Source organism: Argiope bruennichi, chromosome X1 (assembly GCF_947563725.1).
Source record: "Argiope bruennichi chromosome X1, qqArgBrue1.1, whole genome shotgun sequence".
Classification (NCBI taxonomy): Eukaryota; Metazoa; Arthropoda; class Arachnida; order Araneae; family Araneidae; genus Argiope; species Argiope bruennichi.
In genome coordinates, this window is record NC_079162.1 from 6565663 (window position 1) to 6583162 (window position 17500).

A 17500-nucleotide genomic window follows, 5' to 3' on the forward strand; every position below is an offset into this window, starting at 1 on the left:
TTATGAGACATAAACATTACAGATAATTTGTAATACAGAAGGAAAAGGTACAAATGCACAGTAAAATATTTCAGAACAATTTTTATTTAATGTAAGGGCATAAACATAAAATTATGAAGAATAAATAAAAAATTTCTGTTCTTAACATTTGTTAATTATTTTTTTTACAAAAGAATAATTATTTTTTTATATTAAAATTCTTCTTTTTTATATGTTATTAAATTTTTTCGGCAATATTTTAATTCCCCATTTTCTGCTTCTTGGTCACAATATTTATTGATATTATCTAAAATTTTCTTCGTACCACTCCTGGAAGCTTTTTTACCACTTGAACTAGCCATATCAATATGAAATTTTGAGTTAAAATAAAATGCGACCAGAAATAACACAACACTCACATACACGTGAAACAAAATTGAACTTAAAAATATCTAATGGTGGAAATCCATGGTCAAAAGTGAATACCGGAAATGCGCTCATCGTTCCGCGTCTCACCCCTAATGAGATGGAATCGTCGAAATGTGGTCGTCTCAGAATCCGTTCAAGAACAGTAAATATGTTTAGATAGTGTAATTCTGAAATTTCTATGGATTTTTTTTTATCTGTGAAAATTGATTTTTGTTATTTTTTTCTTTTTAAGAATCTTGAATAAATTATTATTCTTCGTATATTAGTCACTTTTTTAAATAATTGGATAAGAAGCAAAAATCAATTTTATGTAACCGTTTTGCTTTAAACATAGCTAAGATAAAGAAGAGTTTTTTTAATTTAATTAATGTCTTCTTCTTTAAGTCTTTAATTATTAATTCATTGTTGTAAACTAAAAAAAAATCCCGCCAAATTCACTACCAGGTGGTGCCATGCGTGTTGAATCAAAATTTTACGAAATATTTATATTAACATAGAATTTCTGAAAATAGTGAAATGTTATATCATCATCGAGAATTCAAAAGTCTGCAAAATTGAACGGTCTAGCACATTAGGACGTGAATGAAAAATTGATTTTAAAACTTCATATTTACAAACATGAAGCAAACCAAATTAAATAAAAGCATGCCAATAATTTTTTTTTTCCATTAGCTGAATATTTGGTTTCTGTATAGATGTAGTATAAATTAAGGATATTGAGTAAAGTTTTCAAATTCTGTCTTCTTTTTTTGCAAATCCTTTTTCAGTGCTTCAACTTCTAAATATTTCTCTAATTCCCTGCGTGTTTAAGAATGAATAAGCCCGCATTATTTTATGATATTTTAGTCAAGGCCATTGGCTCTTAACCTTTTTATCTCCTTTTGAACTGAAAAACAAATCGAGTTTTATGAATGAATTGAAGATTGTTGAAGACTAATGAAGCAAAAGGTGGTAACTTTCCCCTATTTTTGTTGAAGATGATTGCGTCCTCATTTCCGAAACAGCAAGGTTTGCGATTGAGTTTTCTAATATGCTTGTGTCCGTTCGTGCGTGTAAGCTGCAATAACACACATTAATCGTCATTTTGCGGTGCATTATTAATTCATCTTTTAACTTTCCGATACCAAATGGTATTTACCTTAAAACTGCTTTTATTAATTATCGCTTGTTCTCGTATTGTTTCAAGATGGCAACGTGATCTAGATATAAATGAATGGTGAATGAATTGATTGATTCTCTAGATAAAATGAATGATTTTAATCGTAAAGTATTTCTACATTTTTTAAATATTACATTTATTACTGACATATAATAATTTGAACTGAAGGGAGTTTATATATCTCTTTAATTTGAATATTCCACTTATTTCGCAGACTTCCTTTTTTTTAAGTATAAAATTTATTTTTTATTTCGGAACAAATTTTATATTTACTATTACAATTTTTTTTATTTGTTTTTGAAATAGGGCTTTAAACCATAATAAATTTAATAAAAACATGTTTTAAAAATATGCTTCTGATATTGTATCAAAAAGTAATTTTTTTCTTTGTTTTGATCATTTTCTACTTTTTTCTTTTTGTTTACTATTCCTTAATACGAATATTATTGAATTTTGAAATGACTTTTACTTAGATTCGCTGTCAAGCGGTATCGCTCAAATTATCTGATTAAATAAAACGTCTTTTTAATTTGTTTCTCTTTAAAAGTGTTGCGTATATTTGATTTGGAGTAATATATAAGCAACTTTTAGCTGTCCCTCGTGCTTTTCACGGTTCACAGACTCAGGAGCCAATGGCTGAAAGATTTCAAACTTGAGCGCTAGTGTAAAATCTCATTCTGTTTATTTTGTACGTCTTTAGAAGCATAAGAGAAATTATCTTAAGCAAATAGGGCAAAAAATTTTCTACAAAACATCAGAAACAGCATTTTTTTATTAACAGTAATTTAAAAATAACTGTCATTCTCTATTTCAATGTGCTTTTCAATTCCTTTATTATTAGAATGTCATAACGTAAATAAAATTAAAGAAATAACATAACGTGCATATATTCCGTCAGATAGGATCCCATTTTCATGAAATATTTCAAAGAGAGGCTCTCACTCATAGAAATAAAGGTCAAATCTTGTGGATAACATCCTACGCTGCAGTTGTGACGCAATTGACAATGGTTTCAAAATTGAATCAGTCAAAAATTTCGTCAAGAATCAAGCAAGATTTTTCACCCATATAATGAAGCACAACTGTGTATAATGCTTTTAATCCGAATCATCTGAAAATAACAAATTTCTCTGATAAACACAAAGTAGCCATTTGAGGCAGCAGGAGAGAATACCACGAAAAAATCTGCTGTTTGAATCCATTCCACTGAGTATTTCTAAACAAAGTAGGAAGCTTGATGACTGCAGAACTATGACTGGTCAAAACATCTTTTCTCGAATGTTGCCATAGAGTGTTTACGATTATGGATGCCCGTCAACATGAAAGGGTCTTGTTCTTTCTCGCTTTATTGTCAACCCCTTTCTTCTTCATTTCCTTTCCCTCCTTTTCACATTCCACAATGAGAATACCAGTTTCAAAATTTGGTGGAATCATTGGATAGTATGATTCTTTTCTTTTCTGAAATCGTTATATTTAGGAATGACCATTTCTTAGGAAGATCAATAGAATTCGACATGCAGCATATTGAAAGTACGGTATCCCTGATACCCATTAAGAAACTTTCAATTTCATTTTCCTTTTGAGAAGAAACTTTCAATAGCAATATTCTGCGACTGACTAAATAAAAATAGCAACTCATGAATAATTAATGATTGTGGAAAATGTCGATAGCAAAAATGTAGTATAGGTACTGACAAACAAGCTGTTTCTTTTAGATTACGTTATAACACTTTATTCAGTTATTTTTAATTTCATTTCGTTTAATAGTTATAAATTGAAAGAAATAGTTCAGGGGAAAGGAAAAACAAATGAATCCTGTTTCATTCTATTTTTCCCGTTCAATTTCTTTTCTCTTTCTCTTATTAAGTAAGATTTCATATTGTTCAGTGCTCGCAGAATTTCAAAAATATTGTTCGAGGTTATACACATTGGATGGAAGCTCGTGTAACTAATAATAAATAAATACTTAATTAGGGTAATAGCCTCATTTAAACAACGGTTGTAATCCAAGTAGGTTTTGCTCACAAATATATCTGATTCTACGTTTCGGCAAAGTCAAAGCAATTTGGTATTAAAAATCGTTATTACACAAGTTGGTGCTCACCTCGGAAAAATTACAATTGGACATGCTGAAGTGGCAAGCTTCAGAATATAAGATGATTTAGAGTATTATAATAGTGTCGACGTATTTTTTACATTCAAATATTGCATTTGTATTTTTTTAAATGCGTTTATTTCTATTCGCACTGAGATTTCTTCGAGTACTGATATTCAATATATATTTATCTGCCCGCTTAAAACGATCATGTCACGTGGTTGTCAGCAGCAAGTGAACTTACCTTTTTTTATATTTTGCTCATAAATGCGCATAATATGTCTGCTTGTAAAAGATGAAAATATTTTCATTCCGACTCATACCGGGTTAGCAGCTAGTATTGAAAACATATGAAATCTTAAGGAGAATATCTTTAAAAAAAATACATTTTTGCTTATTTCATATCTTTTTCAAAATCGTTCCATAGTTATTTTGCGATTCTATACGAGTACTGAGCTCTGGAAAGAATTTTAGAATATGCAATTGCAGCCTGGTGGAAGGGCACTAATAGACAAAGGCAAAAGATCAATAGTGTACAACGCAAAGCACTGTTAGCAATAACGGATGCTTTTCGTACAACATCTACAGCAGCTCTACAAATAATTAGTGGACTTGAACCAGTAGATCTCATATGTGATATTGAAACCGCTTGGTATTGGATAAAAAATCACCATAAAGACAACAATATTTTTGAACAACCAATTGAGGGTTCTAAAATGATGAGTTATGAATATAGATGGGTTCATCCCAGTAAGATGCAGTGGGATGTTTCTGCAGTGACATCGAAAAGGAATGAACAAGTGGGTGCGGCTTTTTTTTTTGTTTTTGAGGGCGAAGATAAAATTGAAGAGTTTCAGTACAGGCTTGAAAATCACTGTTCAGTTTTTCAAGCAGAATATTTTGCAATATGGCAAGCTTTAAATTGAAAAAACCATAATCAACCGTATTTGCATTATCATCTATTCACGGACATGAAAAAACCATAATAAACCGTATTTGCATTAACATCTATTCATGGACATGAAAAAACCATAATAAACCGTATTTGCATTATCATTTATTCACGGACAGCCTTAGTATTTTAAAGGCTCTTCAAACATTCAACCCCAAAAATAATTCAGTAGAAGATGTTAAAAATCTGGTAGATGGTAATATTTCATTACACTGGGTTAAAGCCCACATTGGCATCAAAGATAATGAACTAGCCGATCTCGCTGCCAAAGCTGCTTCACTTAAACCTGCAATTGACTATCACCTTGGAGAATATGAAAGAACAATCAAAACTCGTCTTCGTAAAATTCTCATCGATGAATGGCAATTAAGATGGGAAAATAATGAAAAGGACCGCTTTACTTTCAGTATCTTTTCTCAGGTAAAAAGAAATAGATGTATTGACAATAAATATTTAGCCCAATTAACTACAAACCATGGACTTTGCCCGCATTATCTTAAAAGATTCAATTTGAGAAATTGTAGTTGTAGATGTGGTAATGATTATGATGACATTCCACACTATATTTTTCATTGCCCTATTCTTCATCATTTGAGAAAACTTATAAAACCTCAACTAAATATTGTCCAAATTCTATTAAACAATAAATTGACTTTAGAAGCTCAAAATATTTTGGATTCCTACATCATAATGAAAACAGAATTTTCCAAATTGAGCAATAATTTTTCCTGGTTTGTCAAGCACTGTGGACAGTATCTAGTGAGTACAAGGAAAAAAATGCAAAAAGAACTCTATCAGGCCTTTTGTTCCTGATTCATGGACTCTACCTTAGACTGAGCCATTGTATATATTTCTTTTCCTGTTTGTTTATTTTTTCATTTACTAATCTTTTTATTTTTTTTTTATTTATATTTTTCACTTTTTTTGTTTATTTATATAATTCTTATTTTATTTATTTATTTATTTTTTCTAAATTTAAATCTTCGGTAAATTTTATTATTTACAAATTATGTTTCAATGATGCTGTTGGAATATTATGTAGACTCTTCTGCTTGGGCTATTTAGACCTCTCTTTTTCTTTTTTTATGCGTACTCTTTTTTTTTTTTTTTTTTCTTTTGGCTGTTTTTAGCTTCTAGTACACAATATTATGAAAAAATTTTTTTGAATAGCTAGTCTCTTGATAGCTATTTAAATTCTATTTTTTAAAAAAAAATTATTTATGAGCTTTTACCGGTGTAACGCCACTTTTGGCACACACCTAATCATCATCAGCATACATCAGAATATGAGTACTGTAATAAATATTATTTATGGGCTTGCTTTGACAAATGCATTCCGACTTTCTTTCTTAAGTAGAAACGTGAAAAACGAGACTTTTCAAGCTAAGAAATGTCTAAAACGCTTTTTTTGTCATATTTCTTTTAACGTTGTGCAGATAGAAAAAAAAAGTTGAAGAGGCAGAGAGAGTGAGAAATGGTTACCTATCAATCAGATGACTCCCTCAGGTTTCTATTTAAAAACAATGGAACCGTTGATCACATGGATGTGTGAAAGAGCTTGTATTTATTTCAGCTGGCATTGAATAGGTTCTTCTTATTTCTAATCTGACCCTTGGTGAGTCTCTTCTTTCCTTTTCATTGATTTTTTGTTCAAATGTTTAAAACGAGATCTTTTATTTGTCATTTCATCTGTCGTGTTTAATTAATTCTCAGTAATTTTTCTAGATCTTATAAGTATTATTTTTTAATAAACGTTATTAATGCCGAGAAGTAATTGAGAATTCTGTACTCTGTGGTTATAAATTCACTCAAGTGCCGAAGCTCTTTTTTTTTTTTTTTTAATTATTTGAAGAAAAAAAATTAAAGATTTATTCTGAGTATTAATTCAGAATTCAACTCTTGATTATTCAATTTCTATTATTATTTATATATTAATTATATATCATAATCTAGATAGTATACGATGCAGAAAATAAAAATTGCTTGCCTTCAAAATTTGAATTACGTAATACAAAATATCATTCAACTTGAACATTGCCTGCATTCGAAATGCAGGCTTTCCTTTCCAAGGCAGTTATTGTTTTCCAATTTACTGATTATGCAGTCATTTTTCAATCTAGTCATGATAGGTTTGGTCTTGATCAGTTCGATTTATTTGAAGCAAATACCGTTTCGGTTGGCTGATTCAACCAACGTAGATACGGAACTGATTAAATTTCAGATTTATCAAGGTTACTCAGTTTACGCTTTTATTTGTATTTGGGACTTTGTGGTTGGTTTTATTTTCAAAAAAAGTTAGTTTACATTTCAGCTTGCATATTATTATTATTTTTTTCAAATTATTTCTTGAATCTTACTAGTAATATTAGGTGAATTTTATTTTACTTTGTACAGCTCTTCACCATTTGTGTATAATATGCGCAATCATATTGGTGGTGCTTTATGAAGTGTATTCTCATTCGACTGAATTTATAAAATATTATTGAATCTGCATACTATATTAATTAATTTTTTCCTACAAATTTTTACTTAGCAAGAACATGTTTTTTAAAAAAAATTAGGAAAGAAATTGCCATTTCAGATATTTGGATCTGCTATCTTGTTGAGATATTACATTCTTATGCATTCATTCATCAATCTTTATTATAGTATCTGGAATGCTTTGGGACAGATCACTTTTTTTATTTTCAAATTGCAGTACATTTTTTATAATATTCTAAACGTATACAAATAAATTTAGAAAATAAAAATTAATACGCATTCCTTTATTGTGTGCTGAAATTGTATTTTTTTTTTATTTTAGTTATTTTAATCTTTTTTACTTTTTATTTTGTAGTTCATTTTTAGTAATGTTGTGGAATTTGAAATCTGTTTTTTCCCGATTCTCTACCAGCCTGAACCATTTATGTGAAATAAAAATTTAACTAAACTATTCAACTTACTGGTAATTAACCTCTATAAATAATAATGTAGCGTGTATTGTCATCGAAAACACATAAGACATCTAGAAGCAAGTGAAACCATCTTTCAAAACATGCAGCAAATCAAGGTGAATAAAATTATGTAAAACGGCAATGATGGGGAATAAAGATTATAAAATCATATAAAAAATTGAAATTTTGAACAAAAAGAGCTTTTGTGAAAACAACAGGATATATATTGAGAAAAAAGATATATATATATATATATATATATTGCACGAGTACTGTACTCTCAAAGTTTGAATCAGAACTTAAATTTACTCTTGCTTCCAAATTATCTTAATTATTTTTAATGTTACTAAATTCTGTATTAAAGATAAAAAGAAGAAAGAGAGGAAAAGGGGAAAATTCTTGTTCACGTTAAATTTTAAATGCATTTTTTTCAACTAAAAAATCTTGTATTGCATTAATTACTTTATTAAATTCCAGAATGGACGTCGAATCTTTGAATTTCTTAAAATAAAAAAGAACTGCATGATCTGTTACTGCATATGTCTTGAAATAACAGGGGCATTTCATTTCTTCTATTATTTCGAAAATTTTCCCTTTTCCGAATATTTCATTCTCTTCACGAATAATCTATTTTGTTGTAGAGTATTAATGTAGTTTCGCCTGGATGAACATCAGTGAACCGTATATATGTTCTTGAATAGATAACTGGTCAGTTTGAACGACAAAAATCAATAAATAATAAATAAATAAATAAATAAAAATAAGAAGTGAATAAAAAAATAAAAATAAAAAGTGAATAAAAAATAAAAATAATAAATGAATAAAAAAATAAAAATAAAAAATAAAATAAATAAATATGTTTTCTCTTCAATAAGTATCCTTGCAAATATGTTTAGAACTGTCAACTGCTCGATAGGTAGTTTGATGGATCAGTTCATTTATTTTAAAGTAATATTATTTTTTCTTTCTGCCAGAGCAAAGAAATGATGACTGGTGTTTATGTCAAGTAATTTCAGTGAAAGTGATGTCAGGAATTTGTCATATTCAGTGTAACCACTTCTAGAAGAAACTCGTTGCGACATTTTAAATTTTATTTTATCCTCCCCTCCCTACCTATTTTTGCCTTTTCCCATAAGCTTATTTTATTATTATTTTGGATATTTGAAATCTGATTGTTGTTTGAGCGTGTATGGATCTTCAGGAGTTCTCACCTGAGAGTTCCAATTTCATACTAGAAGATTCAATAAAAATTGAACTGGTGTTCACATATGTAAGTGCTGCTTTTTTTTTTTTGAAGAGTTTTACAAAATGAAGCTTGGAGTGTAAAAATAATCTCCTAGATCGAGAATTCACTACATCACAGGAAAAAATTCGCTTCATTATATAAATATTCATCTCTTTTTATGCTGAAGAATTGGATTCAGCGTTCAAAATAATTTCAGTAGCATGTGAAAGTAAATTTGCTCATCAATCATCGATTCAGTGTATCGCATGAGCAATTCACTTTCTTGTATGAAATTCTTTTTTTTTTTTTTTTAAATCGATGCCAATTTCTAAGAATTGCTAATGAATAGCAAATGTAAGAAATCATTATAAAATTTTTTATTACTGGATTATATTAAATCCTGTGGTTCATATCTTCATTATAGCCTGGTACCTTGATTATATCCTTACATTTTATTTTAGTATTTAAAAAATATTCCTTTGGTACTTCTGTGAAAAGGTGTTTTATTTTTACTTTACTTTTTTTTATGATATCACATCTACTACAAATTTTCTATCAATTACTTTTTATGTAATGCATATTTCAGTCAATTACTTTCACATTACAGTTATTAGAAATTCAACTGTTCTGATGAATGTGAGCTTCAAAATTTGTGAAAGCTCTCTTTGTGGGGCGTCACTCTATTGGATATCATTCAAGCGAAATGAAATGAGAATCACTGTCTTAGTCCAGACTACTGTAAAGTGCATCATGGGCATTCAAAGTTGTTATCTTTTAATCTTGACACGCCTCTATCTGAATATATCTAAGGTTTGCACTGATCCCAAGTTCTTGTGCCATTCTTGCCTTCACCTTCCCATTCTCAAGGATTTTCCCAAGAGTAATTCCTCTGTCACAGTTATTTGCAAGTAATTAGCACACGATGAGGCGTGACTGATTACTCTTGTGAACAAAAGAAATCGATTGATGGCCGCAAAATATTAATTGAGTGGAATTTCATTGTTTACCCGAAACTTGTTTTTAAAATCATATCCTTTGCCGTTTTTCTGTCACGTGCGTGTCAGTCGATTGACTGTTAGCTCACTCAAGGAAGTGAATTAAACTAAAATCGAATCGTTTTATGAATAAAATTTTGTATACATATGGAGTGAATTAAAATAAGCAGAGTTGAATATTGAATACTAAAGTATCTTCTTCTTAGCACAATTGGGAGGGAGGAGAAGCAAATACGTTAATTATCGATTTCTGTCATTAGGAGTTGATTTACTTTTGAAAATTTATTCGATTGCAATTTTAGAACTTTCCTCCACAGAGCTTCCGAATAAATTGTTAGACTTGACTTTTGCGATCGAGTTTCGATAATATTGGCGTATCCTTCCGACTTGTGAAGGCTCGTGTTTTTGCTTTAAAGTACTGTAAAAATAAGGGGTCTTAACTAGTATTGCTTGCTAAGGGTCGTCCGTATCATTTGCTCAAGTCTCAAAATTTCCAGAAGTTTTTATTTTAAATTGAGACATTGATTTCTCAAAAAGATTGAAATAATGACGAAATGGTGATTTGTCAAGTATTTTGATTTGCATAAAAATTTACATATTCAGCATCGTATTTTGGCATCGATATTAAAAATGGTCGAGAATACATTTTTACTTCCCAAATTGAACTGTATGAAACAACACATTGTTTTCTGTAATGTTCACATCTGGAAAGGCGATTTTTAACAGCAGTATAAAATTGTCGGCAGTCGTCTGTAACACAGGACCGCGCCCTTTTGGTCTGCATCATTAACGGATGCGAAATCCCATTTTCTGTTTTGGCTGAGGCAGGTTTTTTTTAATGTTGGAATGGACTGATACGAATAAACCTAAGAAGGAATGAATAACAAAAGTCAATGAACTAAGGCGTGCAATTTTATATTTATGCTGATTTATTATATATTCTCCTTTCAAACGAAAGGTCATTGCTAATATTTTATTTCCTTTTCTTCATTCGGCAATGCATTTTTTTCCCGAGTGTTTCAATCAGATATTCTAATTAGTTAGAGAAGATTGTCAAATGTGCTGCAATCATCATTTCTTATGCATTCTGTCTGAAATTTTCTGCTATGTTTGTAAACGGGCACAATTGAACCTTTGAACTTGTGTCAACAAGAAAAAGAAAGGAAGATTGTATGATGAAAGAAAAAGAGGCTTTTTTCACGAATCCAAATTTGTCGCTCTTTATATTTTTCATAGATAATCCCGATGAATGTTCTATGCCTCACAAACCACAGCTCCTAAAACATGCATTGGATTGACCAGCACAGAATTGATTTCGCCTTGGCACATGCTCAACGTACTCATTTTTCGTTGCTTCAATCTCAATTCTGTATCAGGTGAGTTCCTCCTACACATTAGTTTCGAAGGTCATTTGTGTTTATCTAGGAAAACAATAGTTTGCGGGCTATATCAAAGAAGAAATTTCATTGATGAAAAGTAGTTATTGAGACTAAAAAACACTTTCAGAAATTTCGTTTGGATGTTGTATGGAAAGGATAAAGGACTTTCAACTTTCAACAACATTCAACTTTCACATGTCATAATTAACAACACTTTGAGTTCATTCAAAATAAAATGTTTTATTATTCAGTGAGAAAAATGACAAGTAAATATTAAATACTTCCTTTTCTTATTTTATTTGTATAGGAAATTTTATTCCTTAAAAATCGCTGGAGAGGATACTTTTCTTTTGTAAAGTGATTCTTTTTGTTGAAGTTGTTCTAGTTGACTTTCTTTTTGGCTATGTTATTTTTCATATTTCTTTCCTAATTTAGTTCAATAAATTCAAAGTAAAAATTGTTTCATATTTGGACAGATAATATTTTTGTTTACAGTTTTTAATAAAGATCAAAATTCCTGAGAAAGAAAAGTAAGCAAAGCTGATTGAATTTCTATCAGATTTTATATAACCTTTATTTTATGCTGAATAATTGATGCATATTTCGGGTTTCAGATTCTCTGTTAAATTAGTAGCATTTACTTCTTCTTTAATACGAGAATGCCAATTCAATCATTTTGTTTGATCTAAAATCAAATTCTATTTCTATGTGACTGCAAATTATCGACTACCTGTCTTGTAAGACGCCCAAAGCTTAACCTTCGCCGTTTGCGTTACTATTTGCTTTCTTCCTTTATTGTTTTTACATTCTATAATCTTTAGATGGGTGGTTCTACTATCAAACAGAAGGTGGCTTAACTAATTAGGGACAAGGTTAGAGGCCCATGTTGAATTGGTGCAAATAAATTTGATTTTTTGATGGATATAGACTTTTCTATTTTATTGTTTTCACTGTCATTTGGGAAAAAGAGAGTAGCTAAGTGAAAAGTTATTTCATTTTGTCATTTTACCAACTGGATTGAGCAACTTTGGGTAATTTTATTTTTGTATATTCTCCAGAACTTACATAACCGTTCTGCTTAGTCAATAATGAGTTTTCGGTTATATCTGGAAAAACGTTTTTCTCATATTAGTAGGAAATATGAAAATTGTCTAAATGTGACAAATCTAGTGATTTCAGTACTTTTTGTAGCTTGCTATGTAAAATGTTCCACTTTAAAGTCTGCTCAATCAAACTCGCATTCAAACCCATCAAGTTTCTAAAAAAATTTCGAATGTCAGTTGTCAATGATTCTGTTTTCTAAAGTTAATTTCAAACTGAAATATATGCTAGGATCACTTAATTATATAGGAACACAATTTTATGTTTAAAAAACTAAAAATGAAATTCGTTTAATGTATATGAAAATCAACAGCTATATTGCAAAAATGGAAAATTAATTATTTTAAAATTCTAAATATATATATATATATATATTTTTACACATTTGCTCTTAAATTTTGGACTATTTAGTATTTACCATATAAACGTCTGTATGTATTGCTGCTTTACAATGAATGAAAGTAAATAAAATTTGTTTTAAAGATTGCGATTAAATCAATGTGTCTAAAAGAATGGGACAATTTTTATCCCATTTCTCGAAACAGAAGGCTGAAGAAGTAATTCAAAATACGTGGTCAACTATTCTCCAAAAATAAAAATAATCACCAATCTTTTCCCGTATGATCTTTTTTTTTTTTTTTTTTTTTTGTCTTTATAATAATCTTTAAATGGAAATACAGAACAGCTTGGCTATTTCGAAGCTGACAATAAAAATTCAATTTATCCAGAAAATCGAATTAAGAAATGTTAGGTGTGAAAATGAATATAGCGAGAGAAAACGATAAATTTTAAACTTTAAATGGCAGTAAAAATTTGCTTTTAATTCTGACAGTTTTAATGAAAGTACATAATTAATAAATAAACAGTGAACAATTAAAAAAATAATATGGTAGTAATTATGATGAAAAAGTGTTTACTAATTTATAAATAATAATTCCTATAAATATATGGGTAATTGTAATATAAATAGCATGCAGCACTTAGAATGTAGTAATTTTTGTATAAATCTCTAAAACAAACAATGCAATTCACATCGAACGTATTCAGAGCTTTTTTTAAAAAAATCGTGAGAATCTTTTATTGCTTATTCATTGAATATTGCTTACAGCACTAAAGTCAATGAATGAATCAGTAAATGATTCACTGATGGTAGAAGCACGTATGCAGTTAACTAGAACATTCAGAGATAACACAATATGTTACAATTTTTAACTAACTGGCTAAAATAAATTCGAATTCTAGATATAAGGGAGCAGATAAAAATTGAAATGAATCGACGCTTTCGAGTTAGCCTGTCCGTATGTTAATTACATTTTATATTTAATTTTCACTCTTTCTCTCAATTGTCACTGTTTGATTTATCCCAAAATTCAACTGGATATAAAAATAAATCAATTGATAATTCATTTTGTCGGAGCCAAGATTCACTGGATGTTATTTTGAATATTGGTCAACAACTGTCTCTTTCTTACACACGTCGATGCTGGCGATTATGTTTAGTTTGCTCAACTGGCATCGTTCTGACGTCCGAGAAGAATTTTCTTCCTCGGAAATACTCAGTGTATTTTTGTTTCCGACATTTGTGTAAATACACATTTTGTAGTTAAGAAGTACATTTGAAAAGAAAATTACTTGAAATCTATATTCTAGTCAGATGATTTTTGTTTGTTTTTAATTGAATTGAAACATTATTTGGAACTGAATATTAGCATAAACACATCCTATATGTCCAAAGTTGTATGTAATATCTGTAGGAAATAAGGTCAAGTAATATCTGACAAGAATTTTTATCTGTCCCTACTTGAAATTCACATTATAAGAAAGCTTACGGCTATGGTTTTATTTGTATGGGTCTCGTTATTTAGTTTCCGAGTTTTATATTTTAGTTTTGAGCTGTATTTTTTTATATGTAGCAGCAATGTTCTGTTTTTTGCATAATGAAAATCCTATTTGGCTAAACATTAGTATGGGAAAATTCTAAAAGCGATTTCTTTGCATTTTCCAGCTAAGTAGAAAAATAATGAACTTGTGTATTAATCAAAAGATTCCACTCCAGATAGTTTTATTTTGTTGTTTAAAACAAAAGGTGATTGATATTTGGATTAATATTTTGTTACATAAGATTTTACACACACAATATTCAACTATTGCTTTCAAAATTTATAATGTTATCGCTTCAAAATGTTTTGAATTTTCTTCCTAAGGAATATTAGACGAAACAGTTTATTAAATGTATAATAAAGAAAGTTTATTTTAGCAGCTAAAAAGGTTAATTCTGTCATTCCTTTTGTACAGCCTGGCTAAATCTGATTCTTGCACCATTAATCCTAATCAATCAATGAACCTCTCTATAGCTGAGGTTGTAAGCAACAAATCAATAATGGAAGGGAAAGGAGAAGTTTCAAAAGAATGTCGAATGCATGTCTAAGTTTAAAAAAAAAAAAAAAAAAAAAAAAAAAAAAAAAAAAAAAAAATTGCTTGTTTGGAAATTTAAACTATAGACATAGTTCAATACTAGTCTAAGAAATGTCAATTCCATAACGTTATTCGTTGATCATATTCATTTAATGCAGAGACCTGGCATTATGACATTAGTTTCAAAAAAAGTAGAGGGGCTGGGTATAACCATAATTAGATTCATCGTATCACTACAAAGAAAAGTTTTAGAATTAACAGAAATTCGAAGCACTTTCTAATAGGCGTCTCATATAATCACTGTGTATTCTTCAAAATACTTAAACTTGGAAGTTTAAGTACTCTTAATCTTACTGTAGAGGTTGAAACCCCATGCATACCCAAAGGCATCGTTTTTTCTTCTGACGCCATGTCTTTTTTGAGTTTCATTGTTACTTCAATCGGGCTAACCTTTCGGTCAATGAAATGAACTACTCATGCCATGAAGCACAACAACATTCTTTTCAAAAGACGTGTCTCAGAATCAAGGTTAGGATTATTTCAATTCAGTTTTATTTATGTCATTACTTATGAAAATATACTCAAAAAAGTATTCAAAAAATTTATAATCATTTTGCTGAACAAATGATTTCGGCATAAATAAAAGTACCGAAGAAAAAAAGACTTGCTGGTTCGTTCATCATTTTGATAGTATTCATTTCTTTTTATCAACCAACTTTCATTTATTTATGAAAATATTTCATTTTGGGATAAATTGCTACGAAAGGTCTAGAAATGAAGTAAAAAGTGCAAAAGAAAAGGCATTCATGTTTTCAAGTTCATTTAAAGCTTACGCATAATAAAATTTTTCTGAATATTTTGCATTGAATGAAATGTTTTATATAGAATAGGAAAATATGTTTAGCATCTATTTCAATGCAAAACATATTTTCTAATACTGCCAATGATAGCTTTTTGTAGTTATATGTAAAAGAATGAAAATTGTGTTCAATTACTAGTGGATTCAATTAGTACGAATGAATGAAATTAGAAAAATGCAGGTTGGGGATGTTGAAGCTCCTCAGAATAAAAAGAAATAACAATCATTTATCTCATATCACGTGGAAATGACCCATTTGATTCAAAATCTTGTCAAAATTCTTTTAATATCACGATTGTAAATAACATTTCCATTGTTGTCAAAACTGATTCTTACCAATCGCATTGAATGGCTTGTTCTCATCTACACACAATCCTCCTCTCATTTTTTCTCAGTTGAATTGAAGGCAGAGGAAGAACGCTCCGAATGTCGTAAGAAAATGTACGTGTCAATCGAATACGACTTCTGAGTCAAAGTGGCTGAATCAACACAAGTCCTCTGATTCCCTTGAATTTTGAACTTGGATTCCTTGTTTGCTCGTGTGATTTCCTCATTACTTTGCCTTCGAATGAATATGGAATAGTACGAGTCGTGAGTCACCGTTTGGATTTTTTCTTTCTTTTTTTTCCCTCGGTTTAATCTCACATTACCTGAACGGACGGCTTCTTCATTAAGAGATACAACTACTTTTGAATGCAAAAGATTCCAAGTATTATTTTGTGATGATAAGGGTTTTCTTAATATTTTTCTATACTGATGTAATAAATGTCATTTCCATTGAAAGTGATTAGACTTACATTTATGCAGATCCTGTTGATTATATTATTAGGTTAGCCCTAGTTAAATTATTTGAACCTCTCATAAAAAATTAAACCATATAAGTTGAGTTGTATGCGTTATCAGTGGTCGATCAATCAGCTGTGTTTCGCGGGCTTTGTACCTATGCTCCTTCTACGTAAATCAGAAAAATGATGAAATTATTCCTCACAAGAACTCCAAATTTATCACTGTAAAATTTAATTATTAATTGTTATAACTACAGAATTTAGTCGACATATAAAAAATAAAATAATTTTTTTTAGTACAACAGATATAAATATGTGGACATATTCAATTCAAATATGAATAATAATTTTTTTCCTTTATTCCTCACACATGCGATAAGAACTTCACTAATTTGTAACTGTAAAATTAAGTTATTAATTGTTATAACTACAGAATTTAGTCCACATATAAAAAATAAAATAATTTTTTTTAGTTCAACCGATATAAATATTTCATTCAAATATGAATAATATTTTTTTTCAGAAGAAAAAAAAAATTCCGAATTTTTATAAAAGCAGTTTTCGAATAAATTGAAACCACAAACTTGAGATTTATTTCAAATACAAAATTAAAATTTATCTTGGGTATGGTAATATCCTTTTTGTGCTTCTTTTCAATTCAAGAATTTTATAAGAAACTTTTGACTTCTTTAAAGTATAATTGTCTTTTCTACGGTTTTGTCTCTGTATATGGTTTAAAGAGAAAGATAAATTAAGAAAACAAATAACGTAATTTGAAAAAGCAATGTTATGAAGAAGAAACTCTTCAGCTGGTATTCTATACATATGTTGCATTGCATTATATCATATGACATTTACTGCATATTTGAAAGATATTGGAAATTTCAAATTGCAAATTCTTCAGTTTACCAAATTTCTAGTACCTCCAATATATATTTTTTACTTTTTAGTCTTTCATTCATTACTATAAAGGCAATGAAATCGTGAAATCATTTTTTTTTTAAATTCACTGTAGTAACTTACGATTCTATGCCATCAAAATTTAATTAAATAAATTGATTTACTTTCAAGTTCTGAAATATTAAAATAGTGTTTTATTATCGGGAATACGTTTACAACATTTCAACACTCTCGCACATCAGAAAGGGAATTAAAAAACAATTATAAAATTCCATCTTTCAAAACAGGAAATGA

At 29.2% G+C, this 17500-nt stretch overlaps 1 protein-coding gene across 3 annotated transcripts in view; it reads left to right on the plus strand.

The window, feature by feature from the left end:
* The window catches only part of LOC129958951 (uncharacterized), a 383569-nt gene that overhangs the window by 129968 nt on the left and 236101 nt on the right, over positions 1-17500 (plus strand). The window lies entirely within an intron of this gene.